Source organism: Physeter macrocephalus, chromosome 7 (assembly GCF_002837175.3).
Source record: "Physeter macrocephalus isolate SW-GA chromosome 7, ASM283717v5, whole genome shotgun sequence".
Classification (NCBI taxonomy): domain Eukaryota; kingdom Metazoa; phylum Chordata; class Mammalia; order Artiodactyla; family Physeteridae; genus Physeter; species Physeter macrocephalus.
Window position 1 is genome coordinate 61,172,268 of NC_041220.1, and position 26,317 is coordinate 61,198,584.

At 37.1% G+C, this 26,317-nt stretch overlaps 1 protein-coding gene across 8 annotated transcripts in view; it reads right to left on the bottom strand.

Moving 5' to 3' along the window:
• The window catches only part of ARHGAP24 (Rho GTPase activating protein 24), a 509,262-nt gene that overhangs the window by 148,198 nt on the left and 334,747 nt on the right, over positions 1–26,317 (bottom strand). The window contains exons 1-2 of one of the 8 annotated variants that reach the window (XM_028491884.2): positions 14,183–14,525; positions 13,719–14,020 (exon numbers count right to left, since the gene is read on the bottom strand). The exons of 5 other annotated variants lie outside the window; for them this stretch is intronic. The gene's annotated coding sequence lies outside the window, so the exon portion shown is untranslated. Of the gene's footprint in view, positions 1–13,718; positions 14,021–14,137; positions 14,160–14,182; positions 14,526–26,317 lie in introns of those variants that run through there. 2 more of the 8 variants (XM_028491883.2, XM_028491885.2) reach the window with 2 other exon arrangements.

Below are 26,317 nucleotides of genomic sequence, written 5' to 3' on the forward strand. Positions count from 1 at the left end.
TGCAATACATTTTCTCTCAAGAATATGAAGCAATATGAAGTAAAAAGACATGTGCTAGAATGACTGAATTCACTAGGAAAAAGAAGGGAATTGCAAGATCCCTTCTTCCTGTCATGGAAGATTTGATTTGAAAATCAAATTTGATTTGAAAATGATTTGAAAATCATTTTCGTAACATTTTGTAAGTTGAAGAGAAAGTTCCTCTTCACACATTTCATATGACTTTCAATCACTAGCCTTGAGATATAAACTTGAATTAGAATAGAATAATGAATGAAAGATTTCTTGCCTGACAATTTGACCTGAAAGTCTGCCCAATAAGTAAACAAAATATAAAAATAAAAAGAGACTGAGGAAAAGTATCAGTGTGGCCAATACAAACAAAGAGCTGCAACCTAAGTGTCCATCACTGGATGAATGGATAAAGAAGATGTGGCACATATATACAGTGGAATATTACTCAGCCATAAAAAGAAATGAAATTGAGATATTTGTAGTGAGCTGGATGGACTGAGTGAAGTAAGTCAGAAAGAGAAAAACAAATAACGTATGCTAACACATATATATGGAATCTAAGAAAAAAAAAAAGGTCATGAAGAACCTAGGGGTAAGACGGGAATAAAGACACAGACCTACTAGAAAATGGACTTGAGGATATGGGAATATAAAGCAGAAACTAACACACCATTTTAAAGCAATTATACTCCAATAAAGATGTTAAAAAAAAAAGTTGTGCCAAGTTATATAGCTCCATCCTATTTGATGTTCAGTGACTCTTTTCACACTGTTAAAAAGTAAAAATAAAAAAAAAAACCGCAAAGGATCCGCCCTCTCTCCTAGAAGCTGTATTAATAGAGACTCAACCTAACCCATTTCAAGAGTAAGGATTTATGAGTTGTAGGAGACTACAGTGTACTTTGTTTCTCTTTTTTTCAATTACTAGAAACATCACTTGTGGGAGAAGTTTCCTCTTTTCTCTGGTCTTTGACCACAAATTATCTGCTAAAAATGTGCAAATATGTAGACATTCAAATGAATTGATAGAGACTATTTTTACTTCTACAGCCACAGTGTCAGGAGAATGTTTTCATCAAGAAACACTGTAAATTTTTAATAGACAGACTCTACTGAACATACAGGAATATGCTCTACTGAATGAAGATATTCTACTGAACAATCATTCTAGATAACATTTGAAAACTAGTAACAGGTAAGTCTAAAATGGAACTTTGGTAAATAAAACAAAACAACATCCTCTGGGATTCTCTATAGATGTTAAGGTAGCTACTTTAATGTCTTCATTTAGAACATCTTTGTAACATTTGAGAGACCAAATCCAAAAAAAGACGAGACTAAAATCAAATAAGGCACCTAAAATGATCAACAGTTTCATGTTGGATAAATTGATACATGTTGTCTAATTACATAATTAATGTGTCTCTCCGTCTACTTCTACCCTTAATTTATGGGACTTTGTAATATGGATAATCTTTTGATCAAGTGACATGATGGCTTTAAGACTGCTAAGGGCCATTACCAACAAGCTGTGTCTCAATACAAAATCAAATTAATACCTGAACTTTCATTTATAGAGGCTGTATTTCAATAATATTGGTCCATCACAGGTAGGATGTTTATCTCTTAAAAATTTCACACTTTATGGGCTTCTTTTCAATTTGCAAAGCCAAAGTCATAGCCATCAGGTACAATCCTGCTAAATATTCAAAGCCTTGTATACACAACAGTTATGAATGAGAAACAAATCATATGATATATAATACAGGATGAGTCATGGCACCTGTGGAGCAGGACAGGCCAATTACAATGCTTTGTACACGGGGCCACGCTGTTTATCACACCTTGCATAACTGCTGGGCCCAGTGTCCACTCTGAAGCTTATCTTTTCTTCATGGCTTTCAATTACACAAGCTCACTGCTTAAATGCAAGACTTAAAATGCAATTCAGGAAAAAGTGATTCTCATCTCCCTTAAGTAATTCTGAACTTGGCCCTAGTTTTCTTTTTTTATCAAAGTTTACTTAAGTTTATTCTGTCGTGTGGTTTTGTTTTGTTTTGTTCTATTTTCTCCAGCCAGATACAGGTCACTGAGTTTTTCTTTTTTTTTTTTTTTGGGGTACGCGGGCCTCTCACTGCTGTGGCCTCTCCCATTGCGGAGCACAGGCTCCAGACGCACAGGCTCAGCGGCCATGGCTCACGGGTCCAGCCGCTCTGCAGCATGTGGGATCCTCCCGGACCGGGGCACGAACCCGTGTCCCCTGCATCGGCAGGCGGACTCTCAACCACCGCGCCACCAGGGAAGCCCACTGAGTTTCTTAAGAAGGGTACTTTATACCTTCTAAGTTAACTCCAGTTAAAATTAGCATTTATTTTGCATCTACTTGGTCAACAGAGTGAAATTATTTTTTTCTCAAAAATGTTGGAATTATAATCAGCCAAGTGCAGGTTTAAGGTTTTATCTGCAGTGATAAAGAAGTTCTATGTGAACATAAACACTGTTATCAGGGATTCAAATTTGAGTAAATAATATTGATAAAAGGTATGGACCACTAGAAAGTCTCTATCCTCTGATATCCAAACTCTAATCAATATAGACACTTTCCTCTTTGAGAAAGTACTTGGAAGCAAGGACTATGCCAAATAATACATTTATAAATTGCTGTTTTTCATATTTAAAGACAATCTGTGCAATTATTTCTACTGAGTCTATCCTGTTTCATTATGATTTCCCAGAGCAATGGGAGTAACTACCATTTTTAGTTCATTGCTATTGTTGTGTTTCCCCTTCCCTCTGGAATTAAGCATGCATCAAACATTTATTAGATGTCATCTAAGGTAATTAGTTGTTCATGAGAATGCCATGGACAATGCCCATGTTGTGGCAACTGACCTATGCTTTTTATTAGAACTACATATGGACCAGAACAACAGCAATAAATAAAAGTGAGGAACTCAGTTCAGCCAGAGGCAGAAGCAAGGAGAGGAAAAGCAGAAACATCCAAGGTGCATCCTCCTGTGAATAAAGAAGACAACAGGTACACGGAGACAGCAGGTAAATGGAGGGGGTGTGGAATTAGTGATGGAGGGAGGGTATGAAAAGCATTTTATCTGGTGTATAGCTGAAAGGAAATGTGCCTAAAATAGATCACTTAAGGAAGGACACAATCCCCCCACCCAAAGAGAAGGCACATCTGCAGTAATAATTGTCTGTGCAATAAAAGAGATGTTAAAAACACATTTTAAAGTAGTTATTTTGGCCCACTAATGAGATATTCAGAATAATTACTTTTGTCTCTCTTGAGAGGCAGTATCCACAGTGGTTATGAACATGGGATCTGGCATCAGACCTGGAATTCTGACTCTGACACTAATTGACATGGCCACTTATTTAACCTCTTTCTGCCTCAATTTCCTTATCTGCACAGTTTTCTTCATCTGCACAATTTTCTCATCTGTAATTTATGACATCGTTGTAAGAATTACAAGTGTTTAAGTATGTAAAGCACTTAGGAAAGTGGCTGGCACATAGTAGCAGTACATGTTCACCATTCTTTTTTTTTTTTTGCTGTACGCGGGCCTCTCACTGCTGTGGTCTCTCCCGTTGCGGAGCACAGGCTCCGGATGCGCAGGCTCAGCGGCCATGGCTCACGGGCCCAGCCGCTCCGCGGCATGTGGGATCCTCCTGGACCGGGGCACAAACCCGTGTCCTCTGCATCGGCAGGTGGACTCTCAACCACTGTGCCACCAGGGAAGCCCCACCATTCTTTCTTGACATTTTTCAAATCCAATAAAGAATGCTAACAGAAAAGATGATCAAGACAATTAAATGATGTCACTAGCACATTCTTGAAGTATGGTTTTACTACTTAATATCTAGATAAAGCTAACAGATTCAAAACACTAACACTTATCTAGGGACCTAAGCCAAGTACATATCTCAAGAGAAGATGGTACAAATGTTATCAAGAGTTGTCTAATTTCCAGTTACAAAGGTTGATCCCCATGTAGGGAAATTTACCAGCAATATTATCCCCAGCATGGCAGTTTCAATGGAATCAGAATATGGTTCATGTTGCATACTTGCTGACATCCTGGATTTTAGGGGAGCAGATTCCTCCTGCGTATATTTTAATCCTGCGGACAATCATATTTCACTTAAAGTCCCCAACTCCATGAGAACCGTGCCCTCAGAGTTCATCTCAGGAAGCTGTATTTGTTCCCCTGCTGTTATAAGCATTTGCCTAAGTTGACTCCAGGACAAGTTTAATTATGCCTCTTTTATTTTCAAGTTTTATGTTTCTATTTGTCTTCATGTAACATAGACACAACTTCTGGGTGAATTACATTTTTAGAGGAGCACAAAGACTATAGGACAGAAAAGGCAGAAGTAAAGTGAGCAAGAGCTCACATGCTTTTAATCACTTAGACGACGGTGTTATAAACTCAAGTGCCTTTTCCGCTATACTAGGGGACATTTTTTTCCCTCAATGGACCTTATTTCAGGATTAAGTTCTATGACTCAGCTAGCTGAGTCAACTTAAATTGTAGACCAGGTTGGCAGAAAAGAAGCAATTTACACCAGCAAAGTAAGTGTCGGAGAAATAATTTGAGCGTTCTCTCTATATGATGATCTTCTGAGTTCACTCCCAAGGGATAATCTACAGTAAAGGAAATTAATGATAATTGAAACTTAACTCCTAAAATTATTTCCAGAGATCAATATTCCCTTTATAGATAACTGTGCCATAGCTGTGCTGGAATAATGGCCTATATTTGCTAAGTGCACATATCAATGAGGCCTCTGCGCGTAAACACTGTTCGTTTTTATTCTCCTTCTTGGCATTTGAGAATGGGGCTTTTATTCTATGAGCTAGAATAGCTCTTCTCAAACCTTAATGTATAAATGAAACATCTGGGAATCTAGGTAACTATGCAGATTCTGATTCCATAGGCCTAGGACAGGGCTGGATGATCTGCATTCCTAACCAGCTCTGAGGTGATACTCTGAGGTGATACTCTGAGGTGATATCTGAGGTGATACTGATGATCCACTGACCACACTTTGAATAGTGTGAAGGTAATAAGACAGCCAGTCCTATACTCTGAATTTTCCTTATCAGCACCTTACTTGATCCAACGTTATGGGTTGAATCGTGTCCCCCCCCCGCCCGCCAAAAGATATGATGAAGTTCTAACCTCCTGTACCTCACAATGTAAACTGATTTGGAAATAGAAAGGGGTCTTTACAGAGATAATTAAGTTAAAGTCAATAGGGTAGGCCATAATCTAATATGACTCGTAATCCTTATAAAAAGGGGAAATTTGGACACAGAGACAAACATTCATTCACAGAAGGAAGATGATGTAAAGACACAGAGAGAAGATGGCTATGTACAAGCTAAGGAGAGAGGCCTGGAACAAATCCGTTCCCAGGCCTTCAAAGGGAGCATAGACCTGCCAACACCTTGATTTTAGACTTCTGGCCTCCAGAATTGTGAGACAGTACATTTCTGTGGTTTAAGCCATCCAGGTTTTCGAATTTTGTTACAGCAGCCTTAGAAAAGAAATACAGATATAGTATTAACAACTCTTCCCTGACACCTCTTCTTTCTTCTCCTCTCTGACATATAGGAACATTTCAGTGCACCACTAAACTTAGTACAATGTGAAGAATGTGAGGGCGACATTCCACACACAGATAAGGTAACACAAAGGGGTAGGTCATGTTTCTCAGGTTTGCCTAAGACAAGAGCTTGGATTGGTCCTACAGTCATTGCAGGTGTTAATCATGAAACAGGTTAAATCTACTGTCGATTTAGTTGTTAGTTGTTGTTCTGTTGTTAGTTCCCCTTAGGAATCAACAAACTTGACGCTTAACACTCAAAGGACATATGCGCAGATTTTTGCGAATCTCTATATTCCCAAATGCTTCTATAGCATATAATTTCCTTCAGAAAATGAAAACTTGGAGTGGCCCCTTAATAATCCTATAAACATAGACCTAAAATAAATTATAAAGGCATTAAAACAATTTCACAAATCACTTTTTTGTTGTTGTTGCTGTTGCTTTATAGCACATTTGGCGGACTCATTTTGACATAGATCATCAGTACTGCCAAATTTGAATTTCATAATTTTTTCAAAACTGCTTTTGTCTATGAATTCCCATTTATTTCTACCTCTTCACATCCTTTGTGCTTCATTAGAAGTCCTACAAATAGCTTTTCTTTTTGTTGTTTTGGGGTTTTTTTTGCGGTACGCAGGCCTCTCACTGTTGTGGCCTCTCCCGTTGCGGAGCACAGGCTCCGGACGCGCAGGCTCAGCGGCCATGGCTCACGGGCCCAGCCGCTCCGCGGCATGTGGGATCCTCCCGGACCGGGGCACGAACCCGTGTCCCCTGCATCGTCAGGCAGACTCTCAACCACTGCACCACCAGGGAAGCCCTGTGGGCGCAAACCCGTGTCCCCTGCATCGACAGGCGGACTCTCAACCACTGCACCACCAGGGAAGCCCCATCCTATTTTTTATACTCTCCATGGGGGTGGTACCACTCCCTGGAGGGATGTTTGGAAAAGCGTAGGAGTGTTTGAGTTTTCACAATAAATGAATGGATTTATTGGCATTTAATGGGCAAGGCATTGGGAAACTAAATAAAGCAAAGCAAGAGATGATAAATCTTTGCCTCTCACCAAATGCCAACAGCTCCTCTATGTTGAGGGCCTCCTCCCATTTTGACATTTCTTTAAGATTAATGGTCTTTCCAGTTTAGGCTCTGGGTTCACCTCTTGACTTCTACCAGAAACCATGCTGACTTCATATGTGTCTCTCTCTCTCTCTCTCTCTCTCTCTCTCTCTCTGATTTAACAAGTGTGTCATTCCCTTTGTGTGTTCAAAGATTGCTGGTTTCGTTTCTCACTGCCTCCACTTTATGGACTGTGATAAAGAACATACCATGTAATTAACATATCTGTTCTTCTTGATTTGTTGTTTTATTTTTTTATTATTGTAGATAAATCTAACACAGTGTACTTCAGATAGGACATCCTGGAGATTCTTTTGTACAACCATCCAGTGGTTATGGTCTCACTCCTTCCTTTTCTTTATTCATTCTTCAAACATAAATAAGCACCTGCTATAAGATATGGTGTTAAGCCTCATGGAAGGAGGGTACATACAATGATGATCAGATCTCTCTTCTGGGATAGTCAGATTTACCTTCTTTCCTTTCTCATTATTTTTTTCCTTCTTTTCCCTGATAACTTTTCCCAACTTTGAGCTTTTGCCAGATCTAGAAAAAACTCACTCCTCCACAAAATTGTGACAATTCTATTTGCTAAACAACCTCCCTACACATCTATGTTGATTAGCTTTTTGATTATTTCTTATACTAAAAACAAGTTCACATACATATTTTATCATTTTAAACTTAATATTTGTGATTTATGCTAATATTAGAGATTTACAAACTGAAGGTTAAATAACTTTTGCACAAACAACTTGTTCATGGATTTTAAAACAGGTCTAGCTGATCCTAGTGCCTGAGTTCTTAATGAATATAAAATATTCCTGATAATTAAAATCACCTTCCTGTGACTGCCAGTGAACTTTATATGCCCTACTTTTAAAACTTAGCATAGATACAGTTGGCCTTCATTCTCAGTGCCATGATTAAATTCATCACGACTGTTTTAGAAACGTGGTTATACCTTCCAAGTTTCCATTGAAAATAAACCAAAAAAAAGTTTTAAAACTTTTCTGGGTTTCTTAGCTAATACAAATCCACAAAGTAGAAGTTCCAAATATAACTAGGTAGTCCTCTGTTATTTTTCAATGCCTGCAGGCTTTTAAAGTGCTGTGAATGTGCCTTAATCTGTTGCTAGGAACACTGCACATTGCTCCAAACAGCCTGCCAGTCTGAGAAATCTAGCGTGAATGACATAAGTGTTTCTTTCATCCAGGTCAGAGGATGGCGTGCAGCAGTATGGGAGGTGATGGGAGGGGAGGAATTCAGGATAAAGAAATTAACTAGAGGAAAAGGAAGTGACAAAGAAGAAAGAATCCACAGACCCTAAAGGAAAAGCTTTCCAACTGAAGCTCTCCTGCTCCCCACCAAGCAGACATCCCTTGAGAGCTTTTGGAATTGGTTCAGTCTAGTCTGACAACAACTCAGAAGGGCCAGGGCACAGCTGAGAGTGTCTCATTCCCTTGTCACACCAATGGAAATCACAGATCTGAAACCTGCAGACACCAGAGACAGTGAGGCCACTTTGAAACCTCAATCACGTTTCAGATTTGGGAATCAGGAGAGTTAAGAGCAAGAAATCAGTCTATAATTTTTTTCCCGATACTTGTCTGGCCCCAGGATAAAATATAAAGCATCAGCTTTAGAATTAAAAAAGAAATTAGTGATTTACATTTATACCTTCTTTGCTTTCCTTCATCTCAGAAGCTTTGGTGCCTGAAAAGCATAGAGAACGATGGGGCAGATGGTGCAGAGGAAGGATCACTTTTGACACCTCCCTTCTGCTATAACTGCAGCAATTACCACAAAGCCTAGGCACCTCTCAAGCAGCAGGACGCCATTTCTACCCCTGTTTTTGGCTGCTTACTGACACGGTGGATGAAGCATCTCCTCTGTTCAAGTCAGTACACCAAAGCTTTCTTCTAGCATGCATGTAGCTTTATATTTTACATCTAAATCTTTGACTCCTCTAGAATTTATTTGGGTGTAAAGGATAAACCTTTTTTTTTTTTTTCCCAAATGGCTATCTAAATGTACCAATGCCTGTTGTCCACTCAATCATCCTTCCCCCACTATTTTGAAGTCCCACATTTATTACACAATAAATTCCTGTGGGAAATTCCAGTAACTGGAATGGGGAAACTAAACATGGACAGTAAGAAAATTCCATTTCCACTGAAACACCATATGCATGATTTCTCCTTTCCTTAATGTTTAAAAATGAAAAGGAGAAATATTACAAGGGAAAGATGCCACATTTCTAAGGTGCCGCTTTCCTTGATTACAGGTTATTTGTAGCACATGTTGATCTATTCTAATTTGATAACTTAATTATCCTATTCATCTGCTAAATGTTCTTTGATCCCTCTGTGCCTTGCTGCTGACTCAAGGAGTAGGACATTATGAAGGCCAGTTTTGCCAGTTCGGCTGAAACTGAATTGTTACTCAATTTATATATGTTCCTTGCCACATTTTATGTTTGCTTATAAGGGCATGTCTGGTTATGGCTATTTTTAAGTGGCAGGAGATTTAGCTTTTGTTTGAGCAAAATAATCAACATATTTTACTCTTCTGAATTTCCTTATTCTGAAAATCATATTGAAAACAGTGTAAAAGGCTCTTAGGGAATCTGAAGAAAATTCTGCCAACGAGTTCAGGTGACTTAATCATTTATTCATTCATTTAACAATTATTTATTAACTTTTGTGTGTCAGAAGATGATTCCAACCAAAGGTGGATGGTGAATGTACAAAGTTAAAATTTCTTTAATAATTCTAGTCTAATTAAGGATTCTATCAGAACCCTAATGTGGACACATTTATTGTTAGACTCTAAATCAAATAATATATAGCTGTGTAGGACAAGTAAAATATACCTAGTTATTCAGTAGAAAGGATTCAGTTATTTTCAACCCTTTTGCTGTTTTAAAGTATTGAATTTAAAAAACAAAAACAAATGAAAAAAACCTTTCTGGAGTTTGCTGGCAGAGGTCCCAGAATTGATGGAGAGGTACATTTCATGTCAAGAGATTGTTGTTCATAGTGGACTAACCATGTGAACACCAAATTTGGCAAAATGATACTAAGTAATCTGTCTATTCCTGTTTGGGTGTGTTAGTTTGTATTAGTCATGCCTTTTAATTTTCTGTATTTCTAATGCTTTGGCATCTGGGCTTTGCTGACCCTGCAGAGAGTGCGCCTTCCAGGGCTAGCCAATTCCTAGAGATAGGAAAGACTAACCCTGAGCATGCCTTTCTTATGCAAATAAACCAATTCTGAGCCCAAACCCCAACCAGATCCTTTATCTGGCTCTCACAAGGCTCTCACATCCTGGGTCACTATCCATCTGCCCTAAACACCTCAGGGCTGGCCAGGTACCCAGACAACTAGAGTCAGTCTCTATGCCCCAGAGCCTGCTGAAATTATTCGAACTAGCCAGTCCAAAACGTACGTACCCTACTTTGCCTGTTCTTTCCCAAGGAAACCACAATAAAGCCTCTTGCCCATGTTTCCCCCTTTCTCTCTCTGCCTCCTGACCAACCCAGGTGCTTCTCTATGTGGTCCTTCAAGGCATGATGTGTCCCTCCTTTTGAAACTGAGGAGCAAACTATCTTTTCAATGGCAATCATCTCCTGATCTGTTGCTCCCACTATACCTAAATAATAATAAAACCTACATTTTAAAGCAGAGTTCTTAGCTTATAAAGAAAAGGAGATACTTCTTTGTAGCTACAGAATAATTCCTTTTAACACATTGATGTGTTCTGATAAGAGTTATCAGTCAAGTGAAACCCCATGCGATAAGAGGACAGGAGTGAAAGAAGGGAAAGCCTCCAGTGTGTTTTATACTTTATCATAACAATATTCAAAAACAGGCTGATCTTGAAAATATTCTATCAGAAAAGAGCACATAGAAGTGTTTTTATTGATTTCGATATGTTGGATTAAATTCTTGAACGATCCCTTAAGATCTAATATGCCTGTAACAGGAAACTTTGTCATAATTTTCTGTGGATGGCTTCTTGGTCATTAGAAATATTTGGAAGTTGTAATTACATTCTCTTGAAGTGATTGCTCGAATTATACATTGATGAAAATTGTTTGGCTATTAAAATGTAAAGCGTTTAATTGGCTATTAGTATTTCTTGAAAATTATTTGTTTTGTGTGGTAGAGGATGGCTGTTAGAGGGAACTAGATTGACACTGGCATCAGGTTTGAAGCCTGCCCTAGTAAAAATAATTTAAAAGTTTAAAAACCAGAACTTGTATTGGTTGTAAAAATATGTAGAATATGGAGATGCACTTCCTTGGAGGTCTGTCACAATCTGGGCGCAACTTCTAGCAACCAGACTCTACCCATCCTGTTTCCTTAGAAGACACACTGGATTCAAGACAAATGAGGCCAGCCTCTTGAGTAGACTTGTAGAAAATGTTTTTCATCTCTGTCTCCAGAGAAGAATTGCCTGCTGCCACCAGCTCCTACTCCAGCTGCCAAATTCTTGCAGCCCAGTGGTCCACTAAGGAGCCCAGAGATTGTCTGGACACTCTGTAGCCTCAGAGGGACATCTACCAGAAAAAAACAGTCATATCATACAAACTGCCTTCCATGTTTCTTGTCCACAAACCATCCAGGCCTACTTTAGGGAATTTGGAAGTAATAGTTAAAAGTTGTGTGAATATTCAGGACTTCACCTGAATCTGCATTACTTCAGGAGGAGTCATTAGGCAAAACAGAACTTCATTACCTTAATGCTAAGGTAAAAAGACATAAAAACTACGGATACCACTTTAAGCCAAACCCATACACTACAAATCATATTTAATCTCAATTTACCAAAAGTCTTCGTGAAAGTGTAACTATGTTGCTGTATGCAAACATTTCTTGATAAAGGTTTCCAAGCCTAGTAACAGACTAGATGGATAAGAGAGAATGAATAGCAGAAATGCTGGGCAAGATAGACGCAGTCATTGCCTTCCTGGTAGCCGTTTATCAATCCATTCTTTCCCACTAATCTCACACCATTTCCTGCTCACAGAGTGGGCAGTGATCTCTTGATCTCAGGGGAGGTGGGTCTTCCCCTAGCACCAGGAGATAAATCATAATTGCTTTCGTACCCAAGAAGAAGAGATTGAGGGTAGGTCAAAAGAAAGCAGGTTCAGTAAATTAAGGATTGAGCAAGTTTAAAGTCTAGAGTAAAGTATAAAGCTGAAAGAAGAGAGGGAGCGAGAACACAATGTGCCTAAGAAATTTAAGCTTTTTAAAAAATAAGAGATACTTATCAAATATATAAATGAAGCCTAATCATTTCCTTTAACTAGGAGCCCTTAATTGCATAGAAGTAAATGTGTTTGCACATACTGGCCTGTGCTTTGAGGTCAGTAACTATAATCTCTAAACCCTTTTAAACCTCTTTGTATGCCACAGTAAGCTAGTTATCTAAAGAATAAATGAGGGCACCATTCAAGACTTTTCTTGGCTGTTACACTGATTGTGGTTCATCAAAGTTTCTAGTCTTTCTGCATGGAAGGTGACCATGGGTACAGATGGACACACCACATTTGAACACATTGGACTGCACTCATCATAGAGACAGGGATACTCTTGTGTTTATAAAACACTGATAAGAGGCCCTCCACCACCTCTTTTCAGTCCTGGTGATAAAGTCATGTTACACCCTTTTAAAGAAGCAGCCAAATTTTAGATCAAGGCAGCAGAAAAGCCAAGGTACTATAGGTTCCTATATGGAAAGGCCAACCAATCATGAATTCTTTGTACACCTCAAGTTCCATATCTGTCGAACAAAACTATTTCTATTCTAAACTCACATAGAAAGCCTCACAATGTTAGAGTCAAGTGTTTTCTGCTCACCGTTCCACAGTGCTGTAACATAGTCTGAAAGCAAGAAACCATGAAGAGTGTATCCAAGGACCTTAGCAGCCCAAGTGTATGTAGCAACAGTTGACATTCTACTTTAGAGGATTAGACTCTTTCTATACTGACATAATTCAAAAGTGGGACAAATAGTTTTCATATTGTATGTTACTTGTTAAGTGTGAATAATTTTAATGTCCATTGCATTTTAATACATCTTATGTTACTTTACTAGTTTTCAAAGTCTACCCAAATGAAGGCCAATTTTAAATAAAAATTTAAAATTTATATTAAAAAAATTCTAATTTATCAGTCTAGGCAACAGAACTCAAGACAAATAAGTACATTCCACAGGTTGAAAATATGTTTTATTAAGAATTTTTGCTCTTGGCTTCATTTCTGCAGACTCTGAATTTCCTTAAATATTCTATTGTTCTTTCATTAGACTTAAAAATTTGAGCAGTTGAAGTACTTTTCATATTCCATCCCAATTATTCCTCATTTTAATGTACTGTTTTTCCCCTCCCTGTAAAATTTGACAGCTTTTCAAAATTTTGCTCATCCTATTTTTACAGTACAAAATTCCCACATGTTTTCCTTTTTTAGAGCATGTGTTTCATGAATACAAATCTCTAGTGTATTTATTTAGATATAATAATACACTGTATCTCCTTTATATTTTGCATAGTTCATTAAATAGCTAACATGCAAAACTGGTGCAGTATTAAGGCCTGTCAGCTTAACCAAGAACACATTTTGGATTCCTGTTTTATTCCTAGTAAGCACAGACTCCATGTCCCCACATGCCTTCACAAGCGCACACTGTAGTTGTATTGTCCTTGTGTACACAAAATGCGAAGTTCCAAAATTCAAATATGCTGGTAACAAAAGCTTTAGGAGCTGATCAAATTAATGATAAGTACATCAAAATATAGCAAAGTATTATTTGCTTTTCTTTGGGTCCTCAGTTGTTTTTTTTCTTAACACACACACACACACACACACACACACACACACACACACACCACTGGCCAAGCATAAGTATTCATTTTGACAAGCAAAAACACGGAAAACTCCCACGTTACTTACTTTTATCAACAGATTAGGCCCTAAGGCACTCTGCTCTCTCCAAAGTTTCAACCACTAAAATATGAGTGAAGCAAAGAATACACCACAGCAAGTACTCCAAAAAATAGCAATTCAGATTTATATCTGAAGCTGTTTTTCACATGCTTTCAAATCAGCACTGGAATCCTTTATATGAACAGCTCCATCATTTGGCAGCAGCAATCAATGAAAGAATCCAAGAAAATTGCACCAAACTGATCACATTTCAGTGTAAGAACAGCAGTACATCCAATCTGTTGCCATAATTTGGACACCGTGCAGCACTGAATAATGGATCATGACAAAAAACAAGGGTATAAATAAAACCACACACAGTCTAGGTCCTGAATTTGTGGTGATATAAACACCCCCAAATTATCAAAAACAATCAACACCAATACCTGGCGACTTGTCTCCAAATTAACAAAAAAGCACCCAGCTCTCACCTTGCACAAACACACACTTCAGTGGTCAGTGACAAATGCAGGCTGTACTTGCAGGCTGGGGGAGGGAGCAGCTGCTCCGTCCTGAGCCGCTTAAGGCACAGTCCAGCCTGGCTGGCCCGCTCAGGTCCTACTCTCTGTTGGTTCGCTGCAGTTTCTCCCATGACTCCATCACCCAGGAATGGAAACTGCTGCCCTCGTCCCAGCACTAGCGGGCTCCCGGCTACTGAGCTCAGGTAAAAATGCTGAGTCCCGCAAGGTCACTACAAGGTGAACAGCGGCAAAAGGAGTGAATGGGGAAGAGGAGGGGCCAATCAAGGAAAGACTCTAAACTTCAGACACCTTGCCTTTCACAAGATTCTGAAATCCATAAATCAGAGCTGCAGCAATAGTCAGAGAAGCAGTAAATCTGAGAATCCTCAAATGGCTCGGAGCCAACCTGCTAACCCAGAGGCCCTCTTGAAGCAATAATGTCTCTCTCTCTCTCTCTTTTACTTTCTCTCTCTCTCTCTCTCTCTCTCTCTCTCTCACACACACACACACACACACACACATGCACACACACACACAGACATACACACACGCACAAACAGACTTCAGTGTGGCTATTGTAATTGCTCAGACATCCTTTTCAAGCCAAAAAGTTTCTGAAAACCCTTTTCAGGTAACACCGCTTAGAGAAAGCTCTTAGAAAATTAAAGCATTTGCCAAAATCAAATAATTCTTTTAAGAACAAAATCATTTCTGCTCCATAAACTAATTCATATGAATGAGGTCTTGCTTTTTGGGCACATACTTCAATTATGCAACCCCCCCCATATTAAAAAGACAGTAAAGATGTATTTATTTCAGAGATGACTGGCAAAATCAATTAAGATTTCTCATAAAAATTCCTACCATCTTTTTCAAGATTAGTCTTGACTGACACACATTTTAATTTGGAGAGGTTTCAAGAAGGCCTTTCTTGCCTAAAATATAATCATTCTGCATGTAGATGTTCTAGACGGATACAAACATGTTTATAAATGTTTCCCTGTAAAGTCTCTCTAGGTTTTTATTTCTCATATTTTGGTTTTCCTATCAGAAGTGGAGAAGAAACAATGTTTAAGCTTACCAGAACATTATGAAACATTATTTCTCTTTGTTGTATATTTTTTTCTTACAGGTAAATAATTATGCCCTGAAGTTTAGACTGATTGCATTAACAGGGAATTATTCTTACTCTTTAGCCACCTTCCTTTCCCCTCCTTCTCCAACCATGTAAAATGAGCAACTTATCTAACCTCCTAGGCATCAGTTTTGTAATCTATAAAATGGGTATTTGTTGCCAACATCTGCTTTGGGGTTCCCTCCTGGGTCAGTATGAGGATGAAATGGGACAATGTGTAGGAGCAGATGCTTTGTAAACTATAGAGGGCTGGGAAATATATGTACTTAACTGCATTTTCTGCCCTTCCATTGCCCGAGTTTGGTGCTGGGACTAGTGAATTACTTTCTGTGTTCTCAAGGAGGACTCCTCAGGTTTCATGGGAGAGTGTTTCAAGTGGGCTATAAATAGAGTTCAAGATTTTATTGAACCGCTGTCCTCCTGGTGGCAGATCTTGATGGCAGCGACCACATGGCCAGAGTCAGTTAATTGTGAAAAACACGAGCTCTGTCTGGTCTTTGAGGCAGAACAAGATCAGCTGAAAGCCTGGTAGAAGAAGCTCACGTGCCGGGCTGGTTTCACGGTTCCTGGTGTCCTGGGTGTACTCCTGTGTTGGAGGGGTTGCCCAAGGGGATTAATGAAAAGGAAAGGTTGGGGATGGAATGCCAAGTTCACTGCTGAGTTAACTCAGTAACAAATGCATTAAGGCATTCATGCTAATGTTCCTACCATTATGTATGCATTATTTAGAGATTAGGTTGAGGGAGTGTAAGGAAGGACACCAATGGGGAACAGGAAAGGAACAAAGTATATGAACACCTGTTTTGTGAGACACACAGGGCTGGGGCTTCATGAATGTTATCTCAGTTAATCCTCATAGTAACGCTATGAGGTAGTTGTTATTCCCATTTATCAATGAGAATAATTTGCCTGCACACTGTTACTGGTGAGTGGTGGAGCTGGAATTACAATCAAGGTCTGCATGGCCCAGAGTCCCGTATTTGGAGGAAATCTGTTGATTTATAACTTTCTAAGAAGAAGAAAAGAAAGTTTGGTTTTTAAATAGCAGGGGTAGGGAAGGCAAGAATGCAAATTAGCACAAAACCTTGAGAGTACTTGCTAGGCAAGTTAACTTTTATAAAGAGCCGAGAAATGTTTAGAAAAACAAGTTTTGATATTTTTAACAATGAAGTCATTGTAGCATACAGAGAAAAAATACAATTTTTGTTAATATGTGCCTGTAATTCCTTTTCCTTAATTGTGTCTTGCCTGTCTTTAAGCTGAAGATGTGAATTTAGAGGTCTTTCGGTATAGTAGAATACCACTTTATTTTATTTTTTGAATTTTATTTATTTTTTATACAGCAGGTTCTTACTAGTTACCTATTTTATACGTATTAGTGTATATATGTCAATCCCAATCTCCCAATTCATCCAACCCACCCTTACCCCGCCACTCCCCCTGCTTGGGGTCCATATGTCTGTTCTCTACATCTGTGTCTCAATTTCTGCCCTGCAAACCGGTTCATCTGTATCATTTTAATTTGCTTAAATTAACAGATCCTTAGGAATGCCCACAAGGAAGCAAGGCGATCTCTTACTATTAAATGCAGAAAAGACATTTTTTTCAACTATAGTGTGGAGTACTGTAATGGAGTCATAATTTTCAGTTCCCTGAGTCTGAGGATGTTAATAAAATTCCAGGTCCTTTCTACGAGTTTTATTGGAAAGCTAGAAGCAGAGTTTAAACTGCAGCCCTACATGGTATATGTTTCTGTTCTCCCCTTTTTAAGTGGCATTGCCCTCTAAATGAGAAATCTTGAAATTGTATCTGCAAGCCAGCAGGGCACTTCATACCAAATTCTTCATGTAGGGTAATTGTTCCTGCCTTCAATCTCCCTTTTCCATATTTTTACAATCTTCTCTGAGAATGCCTCTGGCTGATTATACCTTGACTCTGCTTTTAGCACTCCCATCTGCAAAGTGCACCATCCAAAAGCACGTCATAAAACCAGCCTTCTCATCTTCCCCAAATTTAGCCTTAAAAAGAAAACTATAAATTTCAGTCTTGCAGCTAGAATCACTTTGTTTCAGATATTTTCATTAGAGAGAGAACTATAACTGGGCCACTGACTAAATTAGTAATAAGTCAAAATAAATAGCAGAGAAAAAGAATAAAAGCTGGAACTTTAATCACAATTTTTCAAGTTAAATTCCGAATAAAAAACAAAAGCACGAATATCATCCTAAACAGCCAATCAACCCACATAAAAGAAGGTAAGGAGCCTTCAGCTACTGAGCATTCATTTCACTGCTACCTTTGCTTAGAATATGCATTTTGACACTCACTACAATGCCCTTGTTCTATGGCATCATACTTAACTAAAGAGCAAGTTTAAAAAAAAAAAAAGAGTTACTCTATTGGGAAGCCTATGATGACATATGTAACACATAGCAAAGTGAAAAGCTGTTTTTTCTCATTCCCAAACCCATTTTATTTCTGAAGAAAGGATGAAAACACAACCACAGACAGAATTACTATTATTTTTTTACATTTAGAAACTACTGTAGTCATCTTTCAACGAAACAAAAATCTACTGACAAAGCTTTCAATTATCTTTCAAGTCAAAAATAATGATAAAGAAAACATAGTTTTGGGCACTTTCTTCCAATTGTTATACTGTCCCATGAAAGCATTTTGTTTTTCAAACACCTCAGCTAGTGTTTGCCTGAGTGTAATGCCACAGCAGAAAAACAGAAGAACATATTGCATCCTCCCTTTCTTTGTCTCAGAAACTTCATTTTGAGATCCTGATTTCAAATCATGTATTGAAAAGAAATTTGTATTAAAGTTTAATTGTATGAGGAAAGCATTTTGAAGCATGGGCCAATATTTGCAATGGGTGAAGAAAGGAAATAAGATGTTCTGGTTTTCTATTTTGTTCTTGCTCCCTTGCCCAATGACGATATCTTCCTGATGTGTCCTAGTGGCAGTGTTTAACTTTACACACATATGGGTCTGGCCTGAAAACCTTAGAATCTTTCCATTTAGGGTGGAACCAGGCTCACAGATGTGTAGGATGGAGTTGTTTCTGGTTTTTAATATAATGAGAAAAAAATATTTTTCTAACACATTTTTCCCTGCTGCTCCCTTCGATTTACTTCTTTTTCTTAGGCCTTAGAAAGAACTCCACATGATAATAACTATTAGCCACGGAGAGCAAATACTGTTAAAATATTGAAGGTCATTTAGGGAAAAATGTAAAGTAATCTGAAATGTGTAAGCTTTTAGCATTTCAATCATTTTGTGTGGATGCTGAAAGATATGTATGTTAAGTCTCTTAATCTGTATACAGTCAAACACATGAAATCGAACACTTCCTGAGCAATAAAAATTTACTGTATTTTTAAACATAATTTTGTTTTGTACTGAATGGTAATTTTCTTCCCTGGAGGCAAAAAGATGTTGTTATTAATGCCTTTCTTACTCTATGATGTGAAAAACCATTGTCCTGACTTTACTGAAAGCTTTCTTAAACACATTCAAGTGGATTTAGAGAAAAAAAAAATACTTAGGAGTATGAATAAAGAGGGAAACATTCTGAAGATTATCCTTTTGTGAACACAGAGAAAAGAATTTCTGGGCATTTAAAGTCACTTTAAAATGTACCATCAGGATCATTGGAAGTATTTGGAATTTTCGTAAAAAATACAGTCTTGCAGTATAATTGTCACCCCCTTACAGTGTGACAGGACATTATAGTCAGGTGGTCTGAGGAAGAGCTTTCAGCCACCTGGCAGCCTGGGCTGGTGATTACAGCCTCAGCTGCTGTTCCACCACAGTCCTTCAATAAGGGCTCCTCTTGGAAGCCTGGGACCCTCTGGAACATGGGCGCTCGTGTTTTCCACCAGTGGGTCCTTGACGGTAAAACCTTCAAAATATCAGTGTCAATGCTTCTTAATGTATCTTAAGTAAATTAAGAAACATTAATATGCCATGGTACAATAATGACTGAAATTCAGAACACTAGGTTAGAATTTTTAAGATATTACTTTCTGATACATTTATAGAGTAAAGCATATTAGAAAATAGTGTGTGCAAAGTTATCTGAATTTGTAACAAATATTTAATATTATAGAAAATCTGAAAAATATGCATTACTATTTAATAGTTTTTATCTCTTGGTATCATAAAAATTTTATTTTTATCTTTTTTCTATTTTCTAAATATTCTGCAATGGCCATTACTACCATGTAGTAAAAAGAAAGAAAAAGAAAGAAAGGAAGAAGGAAAAAAGAAAAGAAAAGAAACCAGTAACTCTAGTTCATAATGTTTGGGAATCATTTTTGAAAAAAACATTTCAAAACTAACTCCCCCATGCTTATAATCTCTGCAAGTGGAAACATTCAGTCTTTAGAGCTGTTATTACCATTTCTCTCACCATCTGCATTAAAAATCTTCATGGGTACAGATAAAAAAAGTAGATGCTGCACTACTATAATATATGGAAAATATAGAGTTGTTGGTTTCACCAGTTTTTAGAATAGAAAAAAGGGAGATAGGGAAAATGCCAGATGCATATCTGTGTGTACATACTGAGAGAATGGACATGGCACAAATCTAAGTACCATGATACACACTCATGAATACATGATCATAGTTTTGGAATCACTACTTATTCCTAAAAGGGGAATGATGAACTAACAGTATATACAATCAAGAAAATCTACTGTCTTCTAAAACATGATCTTGCTTTAGGGCATATTTACAGAAATCTCTACTGTAAGGGCAATACAAATTTCTTTGGAGGTAAGCAGGATGCCTAGGGAAGAGACTGCATTGCAGAAGTTACTTGGGCCTTACTTGCACTTTTGTTTGTGCTCTGTATATCTTTCTGATCTAAGTAGGAACCAGCTGGTAGAGAACTCAGGTTTACAAGAAAATAAACAAACATCAGTCTGTTAATTAAATGGCAGACTCGGGTCCTCAATGTATGTATTTCTTGGGAACAGCAGTGTTGAGAACAAAGGTCTTGAGGCCAGTCAGGAATATTTGGGCTCAGCCTAAGATTCATTCACCTACTAATGTTTTATTTGTTTGCTGAAGTAACATTTGAGGAACTGGAGAAATAGCAAGACCAAATTCACGTACATTGAGCATTTTCCTTTTCAACGGTTAAGTCATAGCCATATGTTTTCCTGTTTAAATTGAAATAAAAATTTCTAACATGTTCATGAGGAGAAACAGGTTCAGCTGAGCAGGGCTATATTTCAAGGGTTTTGCTCTCTCTAAACAAAAAGTCAACACAAATTAAATTGGTAGCACACTAAGCTCTTCAGATATTACTGAGCTAGAAGCTCAAAAATATAAAAGTATGATATTTCCAAAACAACAATCTCCAATAGACTTTAAGGAAAACAGTAAATTATTTTACTTATTTATATCTTTGTTTGGACTGTCAGTGAACAAATGTATGTGTTTGCATTACTCCTACTCTTTACTCAGGCTACTGTTAGAATTCCAGGGTTATTTTTGGAAGCTGAGTAAAGTTTGAATACATTTAAATTATATATTTATGGAATGAACTAATATCATGGACTAAATTTCATCTTGGTTGATTAAAATATTGAAAAACTCATAATTTATGCATTCATATGGAAATTATAGTAAAAGATCTGTTTTATGGATTCTATTCTATCATGAAAAAGACAATATTCTTTAGTTTAATCTATTCAAGAGGAATAATCACATTTTGTCTTCTGTTTAAAATTTAGGACAAGTTTTTGTTTAAATTAAATATCTTAATATTAAAGAAAATGATATCTACAGCTCCCTCAACTATATACTGTATGTGTGCATCTATCCGTCTATCTGTCTATTTATCTATCTATCTATCTATTATCTATCTACATACATGTACACAGGTATATATGTATTCCAATCTTTATCCATCTGTAGAGTTTTATGTGGTTATTGTCATAGTTTATACATAATTTTTAAATTTATTATTTCACTTTGAATATTTTATAAGCATTTTCCTTATATCAAGAATCACCAAATGAGATACCGTAAAAACAAAGCAAAACACTTTTTAAATTGTAAAATATATAAATAAAATCATTATTTCATTTGTTATTTTCAGTGTTTGAATAATATTCTTTTTAATGGTATGATCTAACTTATTTGTATATTACTCTATTTGGGGGCACAAACTTGGTTTTCAGGGATTTTTTTAGTAAATTATACTACTCTATTACTAGGAATATTTTTGTTTTTCTGTAGATTTCTTTTTTCAGTCTTAGAACAAATTTGTAGAAAAAAGCATCACTACGTCAAAGTCTACTCTGATTGGGAGTTTTTTTTGGTGGCAAAAATCTAGTGTATATTAGTTTTGAAGCACTTCTTTTTTGGGACGGAAGGTGAGTGAATAAGCGCATTTACAAGTATTTGTTATAAGTTATTTTCGATACTTAAATCCATATACCAATTTTCTGTGTTCTTTTGGTTCAAGTTGTTTGTGCAAATTTTGTAAACACGCTTATTTTTATCCCTAGAATAAGGACAAACATTTACCCCAGTAAAACATTAGATATAAGATGGTGTTGATCTCCTAAGTTTCACTTACACATAATAAGTTCTAAGTGACTTCTTACACATTCTGTTTACCATACATCTATGTCACCCAAAGACCCCAATGTAATTTTTATTTGATAAATTCCATGTGTGGATCCTTTGAAGGTTTCAAAGCACATTGTGTAACATGAAAAAAAAAATCATTAAAATAAATGATGGAAGAGAACATCCATTGTTTCCATGTTGCAGTTCATAAATCACTTATTCACTGTAAGAGGCATGTTTAAATTTATTCACATTTTACATTTTATCATTTTAATAGTTATTCTAAAATTGGTATTTTGGGGACTTCACTGGTGGCACAGTGGTTAAGAATCCTCCTGCCAATGCAGGGTACATGGGTTCGATCCCCGGTCTGGGAAGATCCCACGTGCTGTGGAGCAACTAAGCCCATGCGCCAAAACTACTGAAGCCCGGGTGCCTAGAGCCCATGCTCCACAACAGGAGAAGCCACCGCAGTGAGAAGCCTGCACACCGCAAGGAAGAGTAGCCCCCGCTCGCCGCGAATAGAGAAAGCCCGCACGCAGCAATGAAGGCCCAACACAGCCTAAATAAATAAAAATAAACTACTCATGTTTCTTTAGAAAAAAAAAATTGGTATTTTGATACTCATTCAATATGTTCACATAATTTCCACATTATTTAATCTAGAAAAAAATAGAGTACATTATAACAGCGAAAACAAATTTGTTAGTCATATGTAAACTTGCTTTCTTAAATTGAGCTTATTCAGCTATGTCAACAGAGCATTTTAAGGAATTATACTTAAACTTGAGGCTGGCTTTTCATTCTATAAGTCTACAATAAAACATATCAGAAGGATATAAAACATGCATATGCAGAATAATTAACACTGGCATAATTTTGCACTAATATATTTTTCTTATTCACTTTTCTTTTCTCCTCCATTGCAAATTTTGACAAGAGAAACTAGAGGAATAGGAAAAATCTTAGCAGCACCAAGAATCAGCAGCAAATGGAGAGGTATCCTTGTCCAGTTCAAGGAAAACTAGAATGGGAGGCAGGGGTACTTTGCCACTTGTTGATGGACAATTTGGATACCTCAATTTCCCTCCCCAGGTCTCAATTTTCTTACCTGTCAAATGACATTCCAATCAGATATTGGATGTTGAGATGACATGTAAACTGAGAATCTAAGGAGTTGTCATTAGATGATAATCTGCACTTAATTTTATGAATTTGGTGTTGATTTTTGTTGACTTTCAAATGAGCTCCATGGCTTTTTCTGCTAGGCAAGTATAAATAATAACACAATATAAAAGCCTATTACCATCGGCTCATACCAATAATTATTCATAAAGCAAAAGATAAAGGAATGGTGCAGATAAACTGAATTCATAAGCCTTTCCATTCAGCTTTTCAAACTAAGTAGTGGTTGTCAAAATATTTCTTCTGATAACTACTTCCCTCCACAAGTCCCATGACATTTCCCACTAAAACAACAACAACAACAAATCTCTATAGTGGCAAACAATCTGTCAATGAAGAGGGCTATTGTGACATCTTGAGAGAGAGGAGAAGACTAGGATGAACAAGTGGGCACAGGCAAGAGTAGAGGTAATAAACATCTCTGCCTCAACAGCGGATAAATAAATGTTTTTAACTGGCTGGAGAGAAGAAAACAACCAGAAAAAGATTTCACTGAGGTGGAAGAGGACCCTTTGTAGGGGAAGAAAGCTAAAAGGGGAGCCCTATTTCTCTCTAATGAAAAGTTATATTATCTAAAACTAGGTTTCGCTTTCTCACTAAAGTTTCAAATGTTATGGTCAGTAATATTAGAAGGAGAGAAGGATCTACTGACACCCAATTGAGGCCCTTTTGATGACAAAGCCAATCACCCCCTGCTGTGGTCTTGAATGTTTCTTTCCTGATTTACATAGCCCCAAATTAGGCTAAAATGACAAGAGAATGAAAAGAGCCCATGTGACACCAGAAGTTTATGCTTTGCCTCCTTCATCATGTTTCTGAGAAAAAAGAAACTAATTATGGAGCAATGACTTAATGAGTGTAATCATTTTCATTTTACAGATAAGGAAAATGCAGTATAGGAAATCAATACCACTCTATCATAATATCAATATCATTCAGTAATTGGTCAGTAATTCAACATGTTCTTAGACCTGATTCAAGGAGGTATAGGCACTTGGATTTTAATAGCCAAGATAATGGGAATATCAGACTCAGATCATGCTAAGAATTTAATTAGAACAAGGTAATTAGCCAGTTGGGACAGATCTCAACCCAGAACCAGGATCTAGGGTACAGAGCCATGATTTTGTATTAAATACCTCAGAAAAGTCTTTACATTAAAAGGACTATCTTCACTGTACTATTTATACTTGGTTTTAATCATACAATAGTATATGAAACTCTTAATCCTAATAAAGTGAATTATGCCACTTTTAAACTATGATTTATCAAATAGATGATTCAATAAATTTTAAGACTTACATTTTATGATGTCTTATAATTTGAATCCACCTCCTTTTCACTTAAGGATATAATGGACATCTATCAAGCAAAATTTGTTTAATTATTTAGGTACCTTTCACTTTAAAGAATTAGACCATCAATCATAGATATGAAAAAGACTATAGGAATTTTACAACTGAGGACACTGACACCCTCAGCTAAAAAAATCCTTGCTCAAAGTCACACAGATATTGAGCATTTGACTCTGGCGTAGAAAACAATGGGATTCTTCATTTGGTTGTTATTTCTACTTTATTACAAAGTTTTGTCTCATGATTTCTACTCAGGTAGTTAGGTCATTTTCCCCTATTGTTATAGATCCATTGCTCCCTGTGGTCAAAGCAAGGCAGTTTACAGAGAAATCCAAACAAACAGCTTCCCTGTTTGCTCCTGTGCTGGCCTCCTATGTGAATGTTGGGTTCACCGAGGTGTACTGAGGTGATTACTATTCTGTCATGGCCTTTTCAATAGAGAGAGTGCCTATTTCCGATTTAGTTCATCCTGGAATGAGGTAGTTGTATTAAAAAGAAAATAAACCCAGAGGAAGGCTCTCTAGGAGTAGAAGAAGAAGCTAGTTTCTGGCTATCGACTTAGGTCTAAGCTGTGAGGAATACGGATGTCTCTGAAGTCAGCTGAGTGACAGGTCGTAGGATGGAGCCACCTACTTTGAGGCAGAGAAGGGGCCATGATGCAACTGAAGCCAGTCACCCTGCAGAACAGGTGGTGTTTCATGGCACAGTAGTTTAGTTGCTGGTTATTTTCCTTTGTTTTCCCTGGGTCCTTTGTGAGAATCCAGCCTTGCATCAGGTGTTCTATTGGCTATAATATGGCAGGCTGTATTGATAAATTATGAAAGCAAGAGGCCCTACGAGGTCATCATGGGATGACTGCAAAGCTAATGGAAACATATCTCCTGAAGGGAAGGAAACATTCAAGGAACTCAGGGAAAGAGAATAGGAGTTATGCGTCCCCATGTGAGACTCTCTTTTATAACTTAGAGATTTTGGGTTTTATTGTTAGGTCTGGGAGTAGTTTCCTTAGAGCAAGGGAAGATATTTTTTTGTTGGGGGAAATATTCAGTTTCAAGTTCCAGATTTTCTGTTAGATTTATCTAGATTCTGAAGGGAGTATCAGTTAGTTTTTTAGGAACTTAATTGATATTATAAAAAATAATCTTAAGTTCAAGATACTGCTTACAAACTTAAAATCTCCATGAACCTACATTTGATAGAAACAGCCAAGTTTATTTTAATTAGCTATTATTATCCAATAATTATGTCATGAAGAAGTACAAAAATGATTTTTTGGAAAGGTGAGAAATTCTCACTTACTTGGAGCTCGATCCTTATTACTGAAAAATACATTTACTATAAAAGAAAATACTAATTATGTCACCAGCTTTTATTTCTCTCTACATATATATTTTGCTCAGAAGTGATATGAACATATTTGAAAAAGATGCTAAAATCAATTTTGCATGTAATACATGTATTGATTTTTCTCTAGATATTCCTGATGATTTTGAACTTATCCACATGATAATAAAATGTGAAGTTTTTTTTTTGATCTTGCTCTTAAATTGGGGTTAAATCCTCATCATTAAAATTTTCTATTTTTACTATAATTATCAGTGGGATAAAATGATAAATGTTTACGTAATGGCATAAGAAAAGCAAAATTTTAGGGTAAAACCAACCTAGAAATTTTGTTGTGTAGATCAAGTAGCATGAATATAAGAGGGAGTGGAGATAGTAGGTAATAGTGTGCCCTCCTTGCTTGCCAGGTCTCTCTGGACCGGGAATTTCATTGCCTTTGACTAGGACTCTGTATGCATCATCCACATGCACCAGCATCCAGATCTCACA